The 22,480-nt window shown below is 43.9% G+C and overlaps 1 protein-coding gene across 1 annotated transcript in view; it reads right to left on the minus strand.

The window, feature by feature from the left end:
* Positions 1-16,095, minus strand: part of TRIM2 (tripartite motif containing 2) — a 212,767-nt gene extending 196,672 nt beyond the window's left edge. Inside the window, exon 1 of the mRNA XM_086345896.1 lies at positions 15,785-16,095. The gene's annotated coding sequence lies outside the window, so the exon portion shown is untranslated. The remainder of the gene's footprint in view (positions 1-15,784) is intronic.
* Between the last annotated feature and the right edge of the window lie 6,385 nt (positions 16,096-22,480).

Consider the following 22,480-nt stretch of genomic DNA (forward strand, 5'->3'; position numbering starts at 1 on the left):
GTCCCGAGGGGGCGGGTGCAGTAGGAGTTCGTTGGTCTTGGCTCTGCCCTGTGCCTCCTAGGAAAGCCTTGTTGCCCATGTCTGAGATTTTAGACATGACACTCATCAAGGCTCATCAGTGCCCGGCCTGTGAATGCACAGTGCATGCGCTGAGCTCCGGGCAACATGGGCACCGCAGGGGCAGACACTGGGCACAAATTACTTTCCTGCAGATGCTGGAAGCAAAGAATTTCCTGTGTTCCAGCAGCCCGTGGTAGGAAACAACCCTGAGGGTGAAAACAGAGGCTGCCTTTGTTTTATAGCATCTGGTTTCTTCCTTTAATTCTTCGGGTATTAGAAAGATTCCTGTTCATGTCTCCTAAACTCTGTATTCATTGGTTTGTAAAATTCAGAAGTTGACTCAAAAGAGGCCAGAGTACTCACATGCTACAGATATGATTCTGTGTTACAGATGTATTCCCAAAGAGTGAGCAGTTGTTAAGCCTGATGATCACAGCTAACGTCTCCGGAGGGTTTTCCTGTACCGGGCACCCGGCTAGCCTTCTTCCCCTGCTTTGTCTCGGGCAGTCATCCCAGCAGCCCTCTGCTTAGAGCGCTCCTGAGGAAGTCTGGCAGAAAGCGACCCCGTAGCTCGCACCAGATCCCAGCAAGTACACGGGCAGAGCCAGACTTGAGCTCAGAGCCCTACCTAATGTCAGAGCGCTTTCTTGTCATCAAAGTACAAAGGGTCAGTGCCTCAGTCGTGTCCGACTCTGTGTGACCCCATGGACTGTAGCCCTCCAGGCTCCTCTGTCTATGGGGATTCTCCAGGCAAGAATACTGGAGTGGGTTGCCATGCTTCCAGGGGATCTTCCCAACCCAGAGATCGAACCCATGTGTCTTCTGTCTCCTACACTGTAGGCAGACTCTTTACCGTCTGAGCCAGCACCAAGGAAACTTCTAAAAACCTGTAAAAGGAGTTTTGATAAAACCTTTCAGGGATAGGAGAAAGATTCAGCACTAAAGATGATTGGACCATATTCTTTTCATTCTGTATATGTTCAGACATTTTTTAATTTATCAGATAGTAAGAGTAACACACTTTTGCATACAATTCACCTCAGATATTTTGTGGCACATTTAATATTTCATTGTCAAGACAACGGTCCTAATATGGTAATCCTTAGAACTTGGAAAGAGGAGCATGTATATCACCATCTGTAGAAGATAAGAGAGAAACGAGCATTTCTGCTACCAAATCCTTTTGTTGAAAAGAAGAGGCACTTAGCTATCTGAGTCATAGAAGCCTCCTGTCCTTTTAGATAAGCTGCCAGCCACCGACCAACCAGAACCCAGGGGCCTGGGGCAGGCATCCGTGTTTAGATTAGGGCTGCACATGACCAGAGCAGGAAATGAAATAAAGCCTGAAAAGCAGTTCTGAGGGTGATGAGAAAGACGCTGATACTGATGAGATTGTTCGGCGCTTTCTCCCTTGCAACCGGCACCAGGCTTTGTATTCTTGGCTGGAACTGGACCCTGGGCTGTTCCCGAGAAGATGCTGCCAGTCCGTGGAGTGCAGGACGGGACCCACGACTTCCTCCCTGAGGAGGCTCTGTCTGCCCCAGCATTGTGGGTTCAGGGCTTGCTCTCACCCTCATCGCCCTCCTCCATACCTCCCCACCCACCACCAGCATTCTTTCAACCTCACTCCCCAACGCTCCTTCCTACAGACTCTCCTTCCTAATAACTCAGCCTCAGGGTCTCTGATGTTAAGCACTTGCTATATATCTGTCACTGAATTCATGCTGGGGAGGGGAACACCTCTTAAAAATTCAATAAAGTAATGGAAAAAAGTCACCTCCTTTGAAAACTTCCCTTCCTTCTTTCTCCTGTTGAATCTCTTAGGTAGTTAGAATAGGAAAAAGGAGTCCAAAATGCTGGTGGCTAAAAGACAAAGAAAGAGAAAAGCCCGCAAAAACGGGACAAAGGAAAATCCACGGACTGGAGTGAGAACTTCAGGTGAAACAAACAGGCCCCCTTCTTGGCCAGCCCAATTTGCATAGGGCAGGCTCAAGGCGGGGAGGAGACAAATGTATAAAAGGAGGAAGCCAAGCCGGACTGGGGCCTCTCCTTTGGGGCTGGCCCACCCTCATGCCTCTAGGGTGTACTATCCTTTGTTTGCCGAATAAAGCCCTGAGGTATAACACTGGTCTGCTGTTTCAAATCTTTGCTGTGGCAAGACAGAACTGAGGAAATTACACACTCCCCCCACAAAACCATTTTTACAAAACGTAAAAAGTTCCCTCAAGACATATTAAATAGAATTTGAGGGAAATTCCATTTTTTAGACACACAGCAATTCTGTATCTGTGTGTGAAGCCGAGTAGACACCATGGTCTGTCTGGCAGCCGCCTGAGAATCCTGAGTCATCTGCAATTCCTCACCTCAAAGTTTAGGGAGAAGCAGGGCATATGCCAGTAGAGCAGGGTTTGGAGAGTTTCAGACTCAGGAGGCTCCTAGAGTTTTGTTTATGGTTTTCAGATACAGTCCAGCTAGGTAGGGAGGGAGTTCCCTGCAGCTCCTGGCGCTGCTCAGATGTAAGACTCTGTGTTCTGACACAGCTGGAAATGGAGGCAGGCAATGGGAGCTAGGAGCCAGGCTTTAGGGCACTGTTGGTGATGCTACGAGGACCGGAGGCAGATATATCTGCTGACGCGCTGGCTGACAGTCTTCTGAGATTAAGTCCAAGAGTAAGTGAATGTCTCTTCCTTTCTTACACAGCTCACACTCTTATTCTGTCTGCATGAAGAGGGCAAATGGCCCACTTCCTCTGAAGCACAACTTCACTTCCACCTGTGTTAAAACCCCGTGCTCTACCCTATGCGTGCGGTGCATCCTTGTCCTCGGTGGACTTCTGGGGCAGTTACATCTATCATCTTCCTGCCCTCCGTGGCAAAGGGCCTGTGAATTGCCTGCTGCTACCCCACCCCCCATGTGGGCTGTTCCCTGGGTGTCTCTCAATGAGCAAAGATGCTCCTACCACTTGCTGAAGGTCTCATTATGGTTCTGGAAACACCTGCTTGGCTTTTCCCTGCTTTAGTTTCTGCCTCAAAATGATATGTCTGGGATTTATGCCACAATCATTTTCCTAGTCACTTTTTCCCTACTTTTCTCTTTTGAAAACCATCATGCTGGTGACGGTTTGAAATCCCACACTAGCACATATGAGGAGGGAAAGTGAATAAAAATCCTCATGGTGTCTACTCTCCGTGCCAAGAGCTTTGCTTACATGAAAATGCATCAGAAAACTTGTGAGAAGTCATATGTCTGCATGCATGCAGTTGTGTGTCTGGGTACATATGTACAGAATAACATCATTATTGAAAAGTAATAACAAAATAACCATTATCCTTCTGCTAATGTAAAAACTGTTTTCATAGTCGAGCATTCTATTCTCACCTTTGCCAAATACATGCATTTTGTATGTTAAGTCATAGAAAACACACAGTTTTATTTCTGACATAGGAATTCCTACTGACAGAGGCTTCTTTCTTTGCACTGCCCCTCAAGCATATCATATAATCCGTGCTTCTATTCTAGCAATTTTTTCCCTACACCACAATTAATATTTGTGTATCATTCTCTCCTGTCCCTAGAGGGGAGACAGCAGGACCCATTTATCTTTGCTTTCTGAATGTTCAGCATGGTGGGTTTGCCTGGTGCATACTTGGCACTTGATAAGTGCCTGTTGAGGGAGTGATTACAAGAACAGCATGATCTGAGTAGATTAGTCTAGACTGGGGCTATTCTTGCTCTACGGGCTGCAAGTTTGTGAGTCCAGAGTTCATGGGACCCTAGACATTTAATATGTGGGATTAGAGGGGGCATGGAGAAGGCAATGGCACCCCACTCCAGAACTCATGCCTGGAAAATCCCATGGATGGAGGAGCCTGGTAGGCTGCAGTCCATGGGATCCCTAAGAGTCAGACACAACTGAACGACTTGACTTTCACTTGTTACTTTCATGCATTGGAGAAGGAAATGGCAACCCACTCGAGTGTTCTTGCCTGGAGAATCCCAGGGACAGGGGAGCCTGGTAGGCTGCCATCTCTGGGGTCGCACAGAGTCGGACATGATTGAAGTGACTTATAAGCAGCAGCAGCAGCAGCAACAGAGGGGGCATCCTGAAAGTTTCAAAAAGCATGCCCATAGTAAGTTTTCAGTAGATGTAGTTTGCAAGATGCACAGTAGACATGCAAAGGGACCAGGAGAGATGAGCCACAGCTTGACCTGGTGCAGCTTGGCTCTTGATCAGAGGCCTTAGGTTGACTTGCTGCATCACTGAGGATGGCTGATTGCTGAATGGGATTTGAAAGAACCCCGAGCTCCCATAGCATTCAGCTCTAATTAACCACAGTGAGAAAGAACATACACCATTGGAAGTAACTAATTATCCCCAATATAATTACCAGCCTTGACCTGAATCCATCTATGCAGACGAATCAAGTCAAAGCAAATAGCAAACTGAAAGGCAAATTAAACTTCATTGTGAAATGGTCTGAAAGGCAGTACGGTGATAGCATAGGTTTTTCATGACACCAAATTCTCCTGTGAAAGCAGAAAGGGCAACTAAATAGCAAAACCAAAAACCCACGAACAACCTTTACAGTGAAACTGGAACTTAAACCATTATGACAAACCCCAAACTACAAGAGGGTAACACTGATAGACCTCTGAACAGGAGAATTCCCAGAGAACCAGGTGTTCACTGATGGCACCATGGGGCAGTCTGAGAGGGCAGATGGAACCAGATGGGGTCCATCCAGCCCGACCGTGGGTGGGTCTAAGAGGGCCACTGTAAGCCCAGTCATGAATGACCAAACAGTCCAGCCAGAGCCCCCTTTAGACACAGAGCTCCACATGGAGGAGAAACTGTGCAGTCAAAATAGAACAGAACAAAGACAAGGAGTGAGAAAGTCCAGATGAAAGTAATGAAATGGAACAGAGCCAGGAATTCTCAGAATGCAAGTCACACACACAGACACACACGTTCCAAAAGCAAGAGGGAGTTCTGTGAAGATAGAAAAGCTACCCTAGAAAAATTAATTTTTTTCTAAAAATGAGCAACAGAAAAACAAAGTCAAATTCTATATGAAGTTTTTAAGGGGGAAAACAAAGAGCAAATTCAAAAGAACAATATACAAACGTTGAAAGAGCGGCAGAAAAAAGGTCACAGGAATGATCACAGTTATAACTTTCTCTTTCAAAATCAGCTAAAGACATTCAGAAAATAATGCTGAATAAACATTCCTCCAAAGAAAACACAGAAATAGTCAATAAGCACATGAAATATGATTAGACATCAGAGAAACGCAAAGCAAAACCTCAATGAAAAGTCACTTCACAGTCATTGGGATGGCTATAATCAAAAGACAGATAACATCAACTGTTGGCAAGGATTTGGAGAAATTGGAAACTTCATACGCTGCTGCTGGCACCACCAAATGGGAGAGCCACTTTGGAAAATAGTTTAGCACTTCCTCAAGAAGTTAAACATACAGTCACCATGTGACCCAGAATTTATACTTTTAGGTGTTTACCCAAGAGAAATGAAAACATAGTCCACACAAAAACTTGAACATGAGTATTCACATCAGCATTGTTGATAGGAGCCCAAAGGTGGAAACAACGTAAATGACAATCAACTGATGAATGGATAAACTAATTGTGGTATATCCTCACAATGGAATATCATTTGGCCATAAAGAGGGATGAAGTGCTGATACTTGCTGCAACGTGGGTGAACATATGCTAAGTGATAAAAGTGAAAAGTGAAAGTGAAGTTGCTCAGTCGTGTGGACTCTTTTCAGTCCCATGGACTGCAGCCCACCAGGCTCCCCTGTCCCTGGGATTCTCCAGGCAAGAACACTGGAGTGGGGTGCCATTTCCTTCTCCAATGGATGAAAGTGAAAAGTGAAAGTGAAGTTGCTCAGTCGTGTCTGACTCCTAGCGACCCCATGGACTGCAGCCCACCAGGCTCCTCCAACCATGGGATTTTCCAGGCAAGAGTGCTAGAGTGGGTTGCCATTTCCTTCTCAAGTTATAAAGCCAGACACTAGAGACAACATAGTGAATGATTTCCACAGTGTGAAGTGCCCAGAACACGCAAATCTATAAAGCCAGAAAGTAGTATAGTTGTTGCCTCAGGAGCTGGAGGGAAATGGGGAGTGGTTGATCACCGGTATAAAGTTTCTTTCTGGAATAATCAAGTGTTCTAAATTGTGATGGTTGCACATTTCTGTGAATATAGTAAAGCCAATAAATTGTACACTTTAGATAAATAGATTATACGGTATGAAAATTTTATTTCACATAGTACTTAAGGGAAGAAAATTATAAAAGACATAAAAGAACAATATGACTCAGAATTCGACAAACTCAGAAATGAGGGGATAGAATTTAGAAAGAGTTAGAAATAAAAGAAAAATATCATTTCAGAAGTGAGGAATAAACTACAAGAAACAACAGATTGAATAAAATCTATAGATAAGTCTTTATGAGATATAGACAATGAAAAGGAATAAATTTTTGAAAATCAAAGGAAAATGAAGCATTCAAAATATTCAAGAGAAAGTGACAAATAATACAAATAAAAAAGATCCAACATATAGAGAACAGAAGTTTCTAAAGAAAAAATATCAAGAGAAGAGAACAAACACTGAAAACTATAATTCAAGAAAACTTTCCTGAAATAGAAAAAGATTTGAAATTATATATTGAAAGAGCAGAGCACATATCTTGAATATTGATAGAAAAACTGACACCAACATCCATTTTAGTAACATTACTGGACTTAAAAAAAAGAAAGATATCCTATTTTTTTTGTTTTCATGCAAAACTAATAAGTGGCTTATAAAAGAAAAGAATTAGATTTTCACTGGAAGAAAGTGGAATAATATGTTTATATTAATAAATATATTTATTATTGTTTAAATAAATAATAATATATTTCCTCAGGGAAAGAAAATGTGCCCAAAGATTTTATATCCAGCAAAACTGACTTTTGGGTAAAAGGTACAGACCGTTATCAACATCAGAGAATATTGTTCCCATGAGTTTTTCCTGAGGAACTGATTAGAGAAAGACTTTCAAAAATCCAGAATGATTAGAGATTCACTGATATATGGACTGATGGGAAAAGATTAAACACATAGAACTAAAACTTAGAGAGGGTTTAAAAGGAAGAGTATAAAGTATGTCATGGCTGAAAGTGTAAACAATCTGAATATAGATCAAGTATAAAAATAATAGAGGAGAATAGAGAGTATGTAAAATTTTAGACTATTCTCAATAATTTTATTGTGATGGTAATAATGTTTCCAAGACTGTTGTACATCTAATGTGGCCTAAAGCAAATGAATATTATGGGATACTAATTTTAGCATCCCTTGAAAACCAGGATTGTTGTGTTTCAGTTCAATTCAGTTGCTCAGTCATGTCCGACTCTTTGCGACCCCATGGACTACAGCATGCCAGGCCTTCCTGTCCATCACCAACTCCCAGAGTTTACTCAAACTCATGCCCATTGAGTTGGTGATGCCATTCAACCATCTCATCCTCTGCTGTCCCCTTCTCCTCCTGCCTTCAATGTTTCCCAGCATCAGGGTCTTTTCAAATGAGTCAGCTCTTTGCATGAGGTGGCCAAAGTACTGGAGTTTCAGCTTCAACATCAGTCCTTCCAATGAACACCCAGGACTGATCTCCTTTAGGATGGACTGGTTGGATCACCTTGCAGTCCAAGGGACTCTCAAGACCACAGTTCAAAACCATCAATTCTTCTGCGCTCAGCTTTCTTTATAGTCCAACTTTCACATGCATACATGACTACTGAAAAACCAAAGCCTTGACTAGACGGACCTGTGTTGGCAAAGTAATGTCTCAGCTTTTTAATATGCTGTCTAGGTTGGTCATAACTTTTCTTCCTAGGAGTAAGCATCTTTTAATTTCATGCCTACAGTCACCATCTGCAGTGATTTTGGAGCCCCCAAAACAAAGTCTTTCACTGTTTCCACTGTTTCCCCATCTATTTCCCATGAAGTGATGGGACCAGATGCCATGATCTTAGTTTTCTGAATGTTGAGCTTTAAGCCAACTTTTTCACTCTCTTCTTTCACTTTCATCAAGAGACTCTTTAGTTCTTCTTCACTTTCTGCCATAAGGGTGGTGTCATCTGCATATCTGAGGTTATTGATATTTCTCCCGGCAATCTTGATTCCAGCTTGTGCTTCGTCCAGCCCAGCGTTTCTCATAATGTACTCTGTATATAAGTTAAATAAGCAGGGTGACAATGTACAGCCTTGATGTACTCCTTTTCCTATTTGGAACCAGTCTGTTGTTCCATGTCCAGTTCTAACTGCTGCTTCCTGACCTGCATATAGGTTTCTCAAGAGGTAGGTCAGGTGGTCTGGTATTCCCATCTCTTTCAGAATTTTCCACAGTTTCTTGTGATCCACACAGTCAAAGGCTTTAGCATAGTGAGTAAAGCAGAAATAGATGTTTTTCTGGGACTCTCTTGCTTTTTAGATGATCCAGCGGATGTTGGCAATTTGATCTCTGGTTTCTCTGCCTTTTCTAAATCCAGCTTGAACATCTGGAAGTTCACGGTTTACGTACTGTTGTAGCCTGGCTTGGAAAATTTTGAGCATTACTTTACTAGCGTGTGAGATGAGTGCAATTGTGCGGTAGTTTGAGCATTCTTTGGCATTGCCTTTCTTTGGGATTGGAATGAAAACTGCTGAGTTTTCCAAATTTGCTGGCATATTGCGTGCAACACTTTCACTGCATCATCTTTTAGGATCTGAAATAGCTCCATTGGAATTCCATCACCTCCACTAGCTTTTTTCGTAGTGATGCTTCCTAAGGCCCATCTGGCTTCACATTCCAGGATGTCTGGCTCTAGGTGAGTGATCACACCATCGTGATTATCTGGGTAGTGAAGATTTTTTTTCCTATTCTTCTGTGTATTCTTGCCACCTCTTCTTAATATCTTCTGCCTCTGTTAGGTCCACAGCATTTCTGCCCTTTATTGAGCCCATGTTTGCATGAAATGTTCCCTTGGTATCTCTAATTTTCTTGAAGAGATCTCTAGTCTTTCCCATTCTATTGTTTTCCTCTATTTCTTTGCACTGATCGCTGAGCAAGGCTTTCTTATCTCTCCTTGATATTCTTTGGAACTCTGAATTCACATGGGTATATCTTTCCTTTTCTCCTTAGTTTTTTGCTTCTCTTCTTTTGTTGTGTTTAAGGATATCTAATTATAACAGATAAGAGACGATGTGAAAACCCTGAAGTCTTGAATTGAATTGGAAATAGTATGAATTGATGAGATATTTTAGCTCTATCAATCTATGTATCCATGTGTATATTGTATGTATGTATGCACCTATCTCCTGGAGGAGGGCATGGCAACCCATTCCCGTATTCTTGGATTTCCCTGGTAGCCAAGGGAAGAATCAAAGTAAAGAATCTGCCTGTAAGGTAGGAGACTTGGGTTCAATCCCTGGGTTGGGAAGACCCCTGGAGAAGGAAATGGCTACCTACTCCAATATTCTTGCCTAGAGAATCCCATGGACAGAGAAATCTGGTAGGCTATGGTGCATGTGGTCACAGAGTCGGACATGACTAAGCAACTAATGCACAAAAATAAAATAAGAATAAAAACGAACTTAAAAAGGCATAACAAATGCTATCAACTAAAATTATGAAAAATTTTTAAACCCATGGGTTCATAAGGACATCAAAAATTTCCCACTGGCCACCTTCAGAGGGTGATAAGGAACTGTTCTGATTAACTATTGTGTATAACAAACTCCCGCCAAGACTTATTAAGTAAACAACAATTGTGTTATGCTTGTGTAGTCTACACTTCAGTCCCCCTTCAACAGGGTCTGGGGGGTACGGCTCCATGAAGCTTGGGGCCTCATCTGTGAAAACGAAATGACTGGGGCCAAAATTATCTGGCGGCTACTTTGCTTGTATGTCTGGGCCTGAGTTAAACTGAATCTAAGCCTGTGCTTAGCTGGGGTCATCCCGGAGAGTCTGTAACACGGTCGTCTCAGAGTGGCTGCATTTGGTATAAGGCAGCTCAGGGCCCTGAGAGCATGCATTCTAAGAAGCAAGGCAGAAACCACATGATCTTTTATGCCTCAGTCATGGAAGTCACACCATGAAATTTCCATACTCTGTTGTTTGAAGAGGTCACATGCCCTCCCAGATTCAATGGGAGGGGACGCAGATCCTACCTGTTAAACTTGGAAGTGCCAGAGAATTCACAACCATGTTTTAAAACCATTCACCACAGGAAGAAATTCATTTTCTCAAAAACTGATGATTAAAGCAAAGAAAACTTAGTTTTTGCTACGTGAACGGTGCCACTGAGGAAGCAGACATAATATGAAGGGGAGCCACCCTTTACAAAAATATCCAACTAATAAATGAAAAATAAATGATGAAATTAGAATATCACCAATCTGCAGATCCCAGTGAATTAATGGAGCTAGATGTTGAGTAGCAGCTGCAAGTTACCCCATAAAAAGAGGGACAACCAGCCTTGTGAAGAAAGAAGACACCACCATCTGGGGTCCCAGAGAAGGGAGTGAATGCCATCTGATCCAGCCTCCGACCGGGGACCAATGTGTAAGACGGCAGAAGGCAGGGATACTGAATTGTCCCATGAATCTACGGTTAGGGAAATACAGACTCTGAGGAGCTCTGTAGGCCAAACACCCCAGGTTCATTAACAGATCAATTGAAAAGGAAAGAAAGTGAGACAGGCTGGGACCTGGGACCCTTTGCTGCAGTGCGTATACCTGGACAAGCCTCTCCTTGAGCAACAAAATACAGAGAAACTTTAAGGAGCTAGAAATAGCTGCATGTGTGCAGAGTTGGGACGACAAGATACAAAAAGACCGAAACACCCAGCTGCCGTGGGAACAAAAGCAGGGTATCGTGCCGGAGCCCGGAACACAACACTGAAGCAGTGGACTCACTCCCTAAGCCCCCTCTCCAGTCTGACCCCCAGACCCACTCCCATCCTCACAGCATATAAGGTACCACCGCGACTCCCCTCGGGAGGCCAGTGAGCAAGGGAACATGTTGCTTGTGTTTATTTCCTTTGCGCTGCAGCAGGCACACCAATGAAGACTGGCCTGAATTTCTTGTTTGCCCTCTGATCAACTTCTATTGATTAAGGAGACCAAGAACCCTGCTCAATAACAAAAGGAACAGAGGGGAGCTTGTAGATTAAACTCAAAAGATAAAAAGTGGAAAAATAAGGAGGAAGGCATAGAGGCATAGGAGCGCAGACGGAGGCACAGTGTGTCTGAGTATCTGGTTGATAAAACCACGAAGAAACAAGGAGGTGATTAGAATAAAAGTCAGCATGGTGGTTACTTTACAGGGAAGGGAGACACTGAGGTCGGCACAGGGCCACAGAGAGGGGTCTGGGAGGTGAGTGCTTTTGGGTACATGGGGTTCACCTTATGATGACTCATTAAAACTCTGCATTTATGTAAGGGGTTTCTATATGTTTGATGTTACAATAAAAAATTGAAAAAGAGGAAAGCAGAGGAAGACAGAAGGAGTGATTCTGATGATGGTGGTGCAATAACATTTATTGCACACTTACCGATTAGGTAGTGTGGCTGTTTAGTCGCTAAGTTATGTCTGACTCCTGTGATACCAGGGACTAACCCGTTAGGCTCCTCTGCTCATGGGATTTCCCAGGCAAGAATACTGGAGTGGGTTATCATTTCCTTCTGCAGGGGATCTTTCCAACTCAGAGATCCTGCATTGGCAGAGGAATTCTTTACCAGGAAACCACCAGGGAAGCCCACTGATTAGATAAAGAATATCTAGTTTAATTCTCACTATCATCACCACTATTATTACCAATTTTCTATGGTGAAACCGAGCGTTTACAAAAGTTAAGTAACCTGGACAAGGTCTTAAGTTAGTGAGTGATATGACACACAAACCAAATATTCCCACAAATAAAGTTAAGGGAAGAGCAAGACCATCTCCATGCTTTGTTCTCCTCTGTTGAGTGGAAAAAAAAATACAGAGTATTTACTCTCTGATATTCATTATGGAGAAATTGTGAAAGGCACTCTTTCATTCTTGCCCAATAGCACTTTAGGGGAGTAAAGTTGTGCTAAGCATTTTGTGATAAGTGACTGGTACACAAGCCAATAATTCAATTTGAGATTTACAAAAACTTATTTCTCCTCCTATCATGGTTTTAAATATCCAGCTCTCTTTACTGAAAGCAAATGTGCTCTATCCCCTTGCTATTCATCCTCTTTCTAATATTTAAAAGGGAAGCAGTTTTAAATCATATGCTTACAAATTTTATACAGAAAAAGAGAATGTCATTTGGTTTGTAAAATAAAATTTTGGCTATAACCTCTTATTTATTTATCTTCCAAGTTTTAAAAAATATTTTATTATGCATAAGAGATTATAGAAATTTCATGATATTTTAAAAAGGGTATTGGGGCTGACTTGGCTAAATCCCAGAAACCTAATGCGATAGGTTTTTTTATGTGGGGCTTCCCTGGTGGCTCAGTGGTAAAGAATCTGCCTGCAATGCAGGAGACCTGGGTTCGATCCCTGGGTTGGGAAGATCCCTTGGAGAAGGAAATGGCAACCCACTCCAGTACTCTTGCCTGGAGAATCCCATGGACCGAGGAGCTGGTGGACTACAGTCCATGGGGTTGCAAAGAAGCAACTTTGCACACACACACACAGGTTTCTTATACTTTGTGAGAGTGAAACTCAACTATTTTTTAAAGATTTTAAAAATTTTAACTTTTTTATTTTTTGGCTGCACTGGGTCTTTTCTGCTGTCTGGGCGGTTCTCTAGCTGTGCCGAGCGGGGCTCCTCTCTAGCTGCGGTGCCCTGGCCTCTCGTTGCATAGCTTCTCTCGTTGCAGAGCTCCGGCTCTAGAGCAAGGGCTCAGGCGTTGTGGTGCACGGGCTTGCAGATCCCACTGCTCCGTGGCATGTGCGATCTTCCCAGAGGAATCGAACCCGTGTCTCCTGTATTGGCACGAGGACTCTTTACCACTGAGGTACCAGGGAAGCCCCAAATACCCAAACTTTCAAGACAGCATCTCAATCAAAACAGAGAAACCAAGCTTTGAAAGTATATACAGTATCCACTTTCCCAAGCAGCTTAATTTTAAATCAGTGACCCATGCAGTGAAGTGAAGTGAAAGTCGCTCGGTCATGTCCAACTCTTTGCTACTACGTGGACTGTAGCCTTCCAGGCTCCTCTGTCCATGGCATTCTCCAGGCAAGAATATTGCAGTGGGTAGCCTTTCCCTTCTGCAGGGAATCTTCCCAATCCAGGAATCGAACTCAGGTCTCCTGCATTATAGGTGGATTCTTTACCAACTGAACTACCAGGGAAGCCCTAATTTTAAATCAGTGACCCATATTGATGCATACAATAAAACTTTTTTTTAAGTTAAAAAGGAGTATTTATTAGTGAATGAATAAAACTTGGCTGCACATTGCAATCACTCGGGACTGCAAGTGAGTACAAATGCCTAGGTTTCTCCCCAGAGACACTGATGTAATCATTCTAGGGTGTGGCTTGGACATCAGGTTTGTACACATTTTTGCTTTAATTTTAAAACTTCTAGTTTTCACTTACGGAAGTGCAGCTGTTCTGTATGTCTGTGAGTCTGTTTCTGTTTTGTAAATACGTTCATTTGTATAATTTTTTCTTATATTCCACACAGAAGCAATACATGATGTTTGTCTTCTTCTTCTGACTTTCTTCACTTAGTATGATTATTCTCTAGGTCCATCCATGTTGCTGTAAGTGGAATTATTTCATCCTTTTTTATGGCCCAGCAATATTCCATAGTATATATGTATCACATCGTCTTTATCCAGTCTTCTGTTGATGGACGTTTAGGTTGCTTCCTGGTCTTGGCTATTGTAAACAGTGCTGCTATGAACACTGGGGTGCGTGCATCTTTTACAATCAGAATTTTCATCTTTTCTGAATATATGTCCAGGAATGGGATTGCAGGATCATATGGTAGCTCTCGGAGAAGGCAATGGCACCCCACTCCAGTACTCTTGCCTGGAGAATCCATGGATGGACGAGCCTTGTAGGCTGCAGTCCATGGGGTCGCTAGGAGTCAGACACGACTGAGCGACTTCACTTTCACTTTTCTCTTTCATGTATTGGAGAGGGAAATGGCAACCCACTCCAGTGTTCTTGCCTGGAGAATCCCAGGGACGGGGGAGCCTGGTGGGCTGCCGTCTATGGGGTCGCACAGAGTCGGACACGACTGAAGCGACTTAGCAGCATGGTAGCTCTATTTTTAGTTTTTTGAGGAATGTCCATACTGTTCTCCACAGTGGCTGTACCAATTTACATTCTCACCAACAGGGTTCGAGGACTACTTTTTCTCCAGACCCTCTCCAGCATTTATCACTTACAGACTTTTGGATGATGGCCATTCTGCCCCGTGTGAGGTGATACCTCGTTGTAGTTTTGATTTGCATTTCTTTAATAATTAGTGATATTGAGCTTCTTTTCATGTGCTTGTTGAGGTTATAACTTTTAAGGAAAAACTATTTAAGTAAGGTGTCTTTTTGTCTCTCAAAGTCACTTTGAAAATTATAAGGCAAGATGTCTTATCTTCTAAGATAAAAGTAGACCCTTTGACTACACAGGACCTATTAAATTTCTTTTGTGTTCTCTACCAAGTAAATTCAGAGTAGGCCCTGTCCATGGACGGAGGAGCCTGGTAGGCTGCAGTCCATGAGGTTACAAAGAGTCAGACACGACTAGAGTCAGACACGACTGAGTGACTTCACTTTCACTTTTCACTTTCATGCATTGGAGAAGGAAATGGCAACCCACTCCAGTGTTCTTGCCTGGAAAATCCCAGGGACGGAGAAGCCTGGTGGGCTGCCATCTATGGGGTCGCACAGAGTTGGACACGACTGAAGTGATTTAGCAGCAGCAGGCCCTGTTTGCTCACCAGGCGGCTGCTTCCTGAATTTGCAATTAGTGGAATGTCCAGAAGAGGGCACTTGTTCCCCAGAACTTAAAGGAGCCACTCCAAGGACAAAAGGCAAGCAGCTATAAACAAAACAGACCCAATCCACCCAGAGGACTGAGAACAAAAGGAAACGTTTTTAAAAAACAAGAGAGCCTCAGTATTTAATGCTGCCTCCCCTAATCTCCACAAACAGCCTGGAACTAGTCACAACTTGTCGCAGACAGGCTGAATTCTGCCGCATAAAAAGTAAACTAGAAAATATCTGGTTTAAGAAAATGATATTGTTTGCTTAGTATAAAAAGTTCCATGCTCGTAATAGCTACTTATTCAACAGCTGATCTTGCCTGACTTGTGTTTTCCCAGAATGAGATGCACTCAGGCTTTGCTGAACCCAAAACCAATAAATTTAAACATGAATCATGCATTTGGTGGGATAGAACTCTAGGTGCTCCTTTGGTAAGATATTGGTCAGACACAGCCCTTCCCAGGCAAGCCCCGTGTTATCCCTGGCTTTGTTCTGGCTTATCACCGAACACACATCCCATCCACATGAATAGCTTTGCGCAAATAATTATGCTCTTAAAAACTTAGAGCAACTTCCACGGTCTGTTTTTAAGAAAACAATAACCGTTCCTCAGCAAACACAAAGAGAGGAATATTTCAGAGCAAGCAACTCAAAGCAAACACACAAATGGAAAGCCAGCCCCTCATTTACTTACAGGTCTTTAAGCTTCTAATATTGACATTGGTTTCTGAGGTCTCCTGTGCATGTTCTCTTCTACAGCAAACAAGAGTGCTTGAATCTATAAAGAGGCAGATTTTGCTGCTCCAGAAAGATGGGTTATTTGTCGGCCCAAGGACAAAAGACAGTTTGGAAGAGCTGACGAGCTGAGTTGTTGGGAGCAATGGGCAAGTAGTCTCTGCTAGCCAAATAAGTTCCTTTGCATAAGCTATAGCGATACATTACAGAATCCAGGATAAAGACACAGAACCAGAGACGGACAGTCGGAAGATTATAGTGTTTGAGAAGGATTCGGCTACAGCATTTTCTTAAGGTCTGTGTGAAAGAATTACCTTGAACTTCAGCTTGCCTCTCCAAAAGATATTTTTAGAAGCAATTAAGTTAAAAGCTTTGAAAGCCTTGGAGCTTTATCTAAACGGCTATCTCTTGGCCTAAGGGACCTTAAGGTATTGAATTAAGTGAGTTTACTCCTAAAAACAAGAGCTTCCAAAGCTAAAGACAGCAGCCATGCATGCAGCACACAAGCTGGGACATATCTGGAGAAGGCCAGGTGCATCTGGGGAGGAGGGGGGAGCTGTTACTGTTGGCAGTCTTTTTCCCTCATGCGATAAAAGATCAGGAGAGGGGCCTGCGGTCTTTTTATTTTTTAACTTTTATTTTATATTCGTGTATACTTGATTTACAAAGTTGTATTAGTCTCAGCTGTATAGCAAAGTGATTCAGTTGTACATGTATCAGTTTAGTTCAGTTCAGTCGCTCAGTCGTGTCTGACTCTGCGACCCCATGAATCGCAGCACGCCAGGCCTCCCTGTCCATCACCAACTCCCGGAATTCACCCAGACTCACGTCCATCGAGTCATTGATGCCATCCAGCCATCTCATCCTCTGTCGTCCCCTTCACCTCCTGCCCCCAATCCCTCTCAGCATCAGAGTCTTTTCCAATGAGTCAACTCTTCGCATGAGGTGGCCAAAGTACTGGAGTTTCAGCTTTAGCATCATTCCTTCCAAAGAAATCCCAGGGCTGAGCTCCTTCAGAATGGACTGGTTGGATCTCCTTGCAGTCCAAGGGACTCTCAAGAGTCTTCTCCAACACCACAGTTCAAAAGCATCAATTCTTCGGCGCTCAGCCTTCTTCACAGTCCAACTCTCACATCCATACATGACCACAGGAAAAACCATAGCCTTGACTAGACGAACCTTTGTTGGCAAAGTAATGTCTCTGCTTTTGAATATGCTATCTATGTTGTTATAACTTTCCTTCCAAGGAGTAAGCGTCTTTTAATTTCATGGCTGCAGTCACCATCTGCAGTGATTTTGGAGCCTCAAAAAATAAAGTCTGACACTGTTTCCTCATCTATTTCCCATGAAGTGATGGGATCAGATGCCATGATCTTCGTTTTCTGAATGTTGAGTTTTAAGCCAACTTTTTCACTCTCCTCTTTCACTTTCATCAAGAGGCTTTTTAGTTCCTCTTCACTTTCTGCCATAAGGCTGGTGTCATCTGCATATCTGACGTTATTGATATTTCTCCCGGCAATCTTGATTCCAGCTTGTGCTTCTTCCAGTCCAGCATTTCTCATGATGTACTCTGCATATAAGTTAAATAAGCAGGGTGACAATATACAGCCTTGACGAACTCCTTTTCCTATTTGGATCCAGTCTGTTGTTCCATGTCCAGTTCTAACTGTTGCTTTCTGACCCGCATACAAATTTCTCAAGAGGCAGGTCAGGTGGTGTGGTATTCCCATCTCTTTCAGAATTTTCCACAGTTTCTTGTGATCCACACAGTCAAAGGCTTTGGCATAGTCAATAAAGCAGAAATAGATGTTTTTCTGGAACTCTGTTGCTTTTTCGATGATCCAGCAGATGTTGGCAATTTGGTCTCTGGTTCCTCTGTCTTTTCTAAAACCAGCTTGAACAACTGGAAGTTCATGGTTCACATATTGCTGAAGCCTGGCTTGGAGAATTTTGAGCATTACTTTACTAGCATGTGAGATGAGCACAATTGTGCGGTAGTTTTTTGGCATTGCCTTTCTTTGGGATTGTATACATGTATATTGAATATATATAAATACACACACACACACATATATGTGGCTGTTGTTTAGTTGCTCAGTCATGTCCAACTCTTTTCAGATCCTATGGATCACCAGGCTTCTCCATCCAAAGCATTTTCCAGGCATGAATACTGGAGTGGGTTGCCATTTCCTCCTCCAAGGGAGCTTCCTGATCCAGGGATCAAATTCACGTCTCCTGCACTGAAGGCAGATTCTTACCGCTGAGCCATAGGGGAAGTCTAAATATGTGTTGGCTCAGATGACAAAGAAACTGCCTGCAGTGCCAGAGACCCAGGTTTGATCCCTGGGTTGGGAAGATCCCCTGGAGAAGGGAATGGCAACCCACTCCAGTATTCTTGCCTGGAGCATCCCGTGGACAGAGAAGCCTGGTGGGCTATAGTCCATGGGTTCGCAAAGAGTCAGACATGACTGAATGACTAACCCTTCAAAAAAAAAATCTCTGTTCTTTTTCAGATTCTTTTCCCATATAGGTTACTGCAGAATGTTGAGTAGAGCTCTCTGTGCTATCTAGTAGGTCCTTGTTGATTATGTGCAGACTGTAAAGGGTTCGCCACTTTCAGGAGTGTGTCTAGGAGAGCCAGGCGGCGCAGGAGAGCCCTCTGCAGGTTCCTTTCCTTGTCCCGCTCGATTCCCTCTCTGGAGGAGCGCAGGCAGCTTGCTACCCCCACCGGCAGCCCCGAACAGCACTCAGCCAGGGTCGCCCTTCCCTCTGGGCACATCCTCCATCTGTGCTGTTTTCAACTTCAGTGACTTCCTGGTCATTTGCTAGTGCAGGAGGTTTTTATCCTGGGGCCTTAAGGATGGATAGGGTCTGAGATATCTTGAAGTCATATTTGAGAGGTGTGGTTACAAAAATGTCCACTGTCTATTCAGAACAGCCAAGACATAGAAATGTCCCTTGACAGATGAACGGGTAAAGGAGATATGGTATATACAGACACAATGGAATACTACTCAGCCAGGAAAAAAAACCCAGAATAATACCATTCGCAGCAACATGAATGGACCTGGAGGTTATCATATTAAGTGAAGTCAGAGAAAGACAAATAGCATGTGACATCACTTGTATGTGGAATTAAAATACGACACAAATGAACCTATCTGTGAAACAAAAATAGATTCCCAGACATAGAGAAGAGACTTGTGGTTGCCGAGGGGGAGGGAGTTGGGGGGAGGTGTATTGGGAATTTCAGATTAGCAGAGGCAAACTACGTATATTGAATGGTTAAACAACAAGGTCCTGCTGTATAGCACAGGGATCTATGCTCAATATCCTGTGATAAAACATAATGGAGGACTTCCCCTGCGGCCCAGTGGTTAAGCCTCTATGTTTCCACTGCAGAGGGCCTGGGTTCAATCCCTAGCCGGGGAATGAAGTTCCCACATACTGCTGGGTGCAGCCAAAACGAAAAAAAAAAAAAGCATAATGGAGAAGACTGTGAAAAAGAGTATACATATGGGCTTTCCTGGTGGCTCAGATGGTAAAGAATCTGCCTGCATGCAGAAGCCCTGGGTTCATTTCATGGGTCAAGAAGATTCCGTGGAGGAGGGCATGGCAACCCACTCCAGTATTCTTGCCGGGAAAATCCCATGGTCAGAAGAGCCTGGTGGGCTACAGTCCATAGGCTCTCAAAAGACTGGGGCACGAATGAATGACTGCTGCTGCTGCTGCTGCTAAGTCACTTCAGTTGTGTCCGACTCTGCGACCCTGTAGACGGCAGCCCACTATGCTCCTCTGTCCCTGGGATTCTCCAGGCAAGAATACTGGAGTGGGTTGCCATTTCCTTCTCCAATGCATGAAAGTGAAAAGTGAAAGTGAATCGCTTAGTCGTGCCCGACTCTTAGCGACCCCATGGGCTGCAGCCTACCAGGCTCCTCCATCCATGGGATTTTCCAGGCAAGCGTACTGGAGCAGGGTGCCGTTGCCTTCTCCGAATGAATGACTAACAACATGTATAACTGAGTCACTTTGCTGTACAGCAGAAATTAATACAACATCGGAAATCAGTTTTACGTAAAAGAAGTTAAAGAAATAAAAATGTGCATTGTTTTCTTCATAGGATTAGCTTAAACTTTCATTGACTTCTCAGAGGGATTGACAGCTTCCAAAGGGCTATGGAAATCACCCCAGACGGATTGTGGAGGAACTGAGGTTGGAGAAGCTACACTGCCTCGGGGACTTGACAGGCAGATGATCCCCAGGGAGCTGACAGAGCTGCTCAGGAGGTCTAGGCAACCAAGGGACCCCAGAGGTCCTTCCTTTCAAGTCGGTGATTTTACAAATAAGGAAACTGAGTCTCAGAGCCATGTAGTAGGCCAGCACCTGGTCCCTAATTCTCCCCTGGGAGTTCCTTTCAGAATAGCACTCAGGACGATCAGGCTCTTCCAGTTCTAATCCTGGAAGTTGAGGGGAGGGGAGGCAGGAGAGAGGGGACTTCCAGCATCATCAAGGTAGGTTCAGACTTCACAGGTTTACATCAGCAGCTCATTGTTGGGGGTGTGGCTCTGCAGCATGGGTGTAGTCTTGACTCTGCCTCTTCTATGTGACTTTAGGAAAATCGTCTTCCTCCATGTGCCTCGAAGTGGGAATGATAGTAGCACACACCAGGTAAGATTTTTCGGTGAGGATTAAATGAGCACATCTTTTTTAAAAAATATAAATTTATTTATTTTAATTGGAGGATTGCTTTATAATATTGTATTGGTTTTGCCATACATCAACATGAATCTGCCATGGGTGTACACGTGTTCCCCATCCTGAACCCCCCTCCTACCTCCCTCCCTGTTACATCCCTCTGGGTCATCCCAGTGCACCAGCCCCGAGCATCCTGTATCATTCATCGAACCTGGACTGGCGATTCATTTCACATATGATATTGTACATGTTTCAATGCCATTCTCCCAAATCATCCCACTCTCGCCCTCTCTCACAGAGTCCAAAAGACTGTTCAATACATCTGTGTCTCTTTTGCTGTCTCGCATATGGAGTTATTGTTACCATCTTTCTAAATTCCATATATATGCGTTAGTATACTGTATTGGTGTTTTTCTTTCTGGCTTACTTCACTCTGTATAATAGCCTCCAGTTTCATCCACCTCATTAGAACTGATTCAAATGTATTCTTTTTAATGGCTGAGTAATACTCCATTGTGTATATGTACCACAGCTTTCTTATCCATTCGTCTGCTGAGGGACAAAATGAGCACATCTTATGTGCACAGAACAGGGTCTGACATGTATTCAGCACTGGCTTCATCCTCATCTGTTATTGATATTTTACAAGCGTTTATTGAGCCTTTCTTATATTCTGGCATTGTGCCAGACACTTAGGACAGTGATCAAGACAAAGACCCCATTTATTTCCTTCAGCCAGGAGTTGTGGGGAAACCACAGTTAATTAAAATGTATTGTGACAAGTGGCTGGCCCGACACCCTTGGTAATGGGGAGTGACACTAACATCCAGTGTCTTACATTTCTCCTAAGACTCAAAACACAAACCTACAGGGAAACCGCAGTCTGCTCTGTGGATCTACCTACTGAGGGACCCTGGAGCGATGCGGCAGTGCCATATGCCAATGCAAACACTAGGCGGAGGGCTGACAGGCACTCCAGGGGGCAGTTTGGGACTGGACACAGGAGCAGAGCTGGGGAGGAGGGCCACGGCTGGCGAGAACTGGGGTCAGGACCAGACGCTGCACAAGCTGCCGAGGCACCCTGGGATCTGATTACACCCCGGAGTTTATGGGCCAGCAGGAGCTAAGACAGAGAGGCAGCGCTGGGCTGACTTCCTCCCCAGTGACAGCGTATTCTGTGGTCTTTTCTGAAGGCATGCAGCCAGGACCCTATGCCTACCAACCCCCTGAGTTAAGTGTGAAGCCCTCTGTATTAGATGGGGTTCTGCAGAGAAACAGAACCAACAGGATGTGTATATACAGAAGGAGATTCATTTTAAGAAATTGGCCGTCCCACTGTGGATGCTGCGTGCGTGCTGAGTCACTTCAGTCGTGTCCGACTCTTTGTGACCCCATGGACTGTAGCCTGCCAGGCTCCTCTGTCCATGGAATTCTCCAGGCAAGGATGCTGGAGAGGGTTGCCGTGCCCGCCTCCAGCGGATCTTCCCAACCCTGGGATGGAACCTGCACCTCCTGCATTGGCAGGCGTGTTCTTCACCATTAGCACCACCTGGGAAAGTCTAGAATTGCAGAGCAGGTCAGCAGGCTGGACACTCAAATGGGAGCTGAGAATGCAGTCGTCAGTCTCAGGCAGAGCTTCTTTTTATCAATGACTTAGTTTTAACTGGAGGACAATTGCTTTACGATTGGTTGGTGGCAGAATTTCTTTGCTGCCGCCTGGAGGCAGCAGTCTGTCCTCTTCAGGAGCCCTCAGTTTCTGCTTTGCTTTCTCCTCAAGGCCTTCAACTGATTATATGAGGCCCACCCATGTTGTGGAAGATAATCTGCTTTTCACCAAGTCAGCTGATTTGAATGTTAATCACATCTAAAAAAAATACCTTCACAGCAACATCCAGACTGGTGTTTGACCAAACAACTGGGCATTAGTTCCATGGCCTAGCCAAGTTGATGTAAAATGAAC

The sequence above is a fragment of the Bos grunniens genome, chromosome 17, assembly GCF_055505025.1.
Source record: "Bos grunniens cultivar Pamir isolate PY7600 chromosome 17, Bosgru_T2T1.0, whole genome shotgun sequence".
Taxonomy (NCBI): domain Eukaryota; kingdom Metazoa; phylum Chordata; class Mammalia; order Artiodactyla; family Bovidae; genus Bos; species Bos grunniens.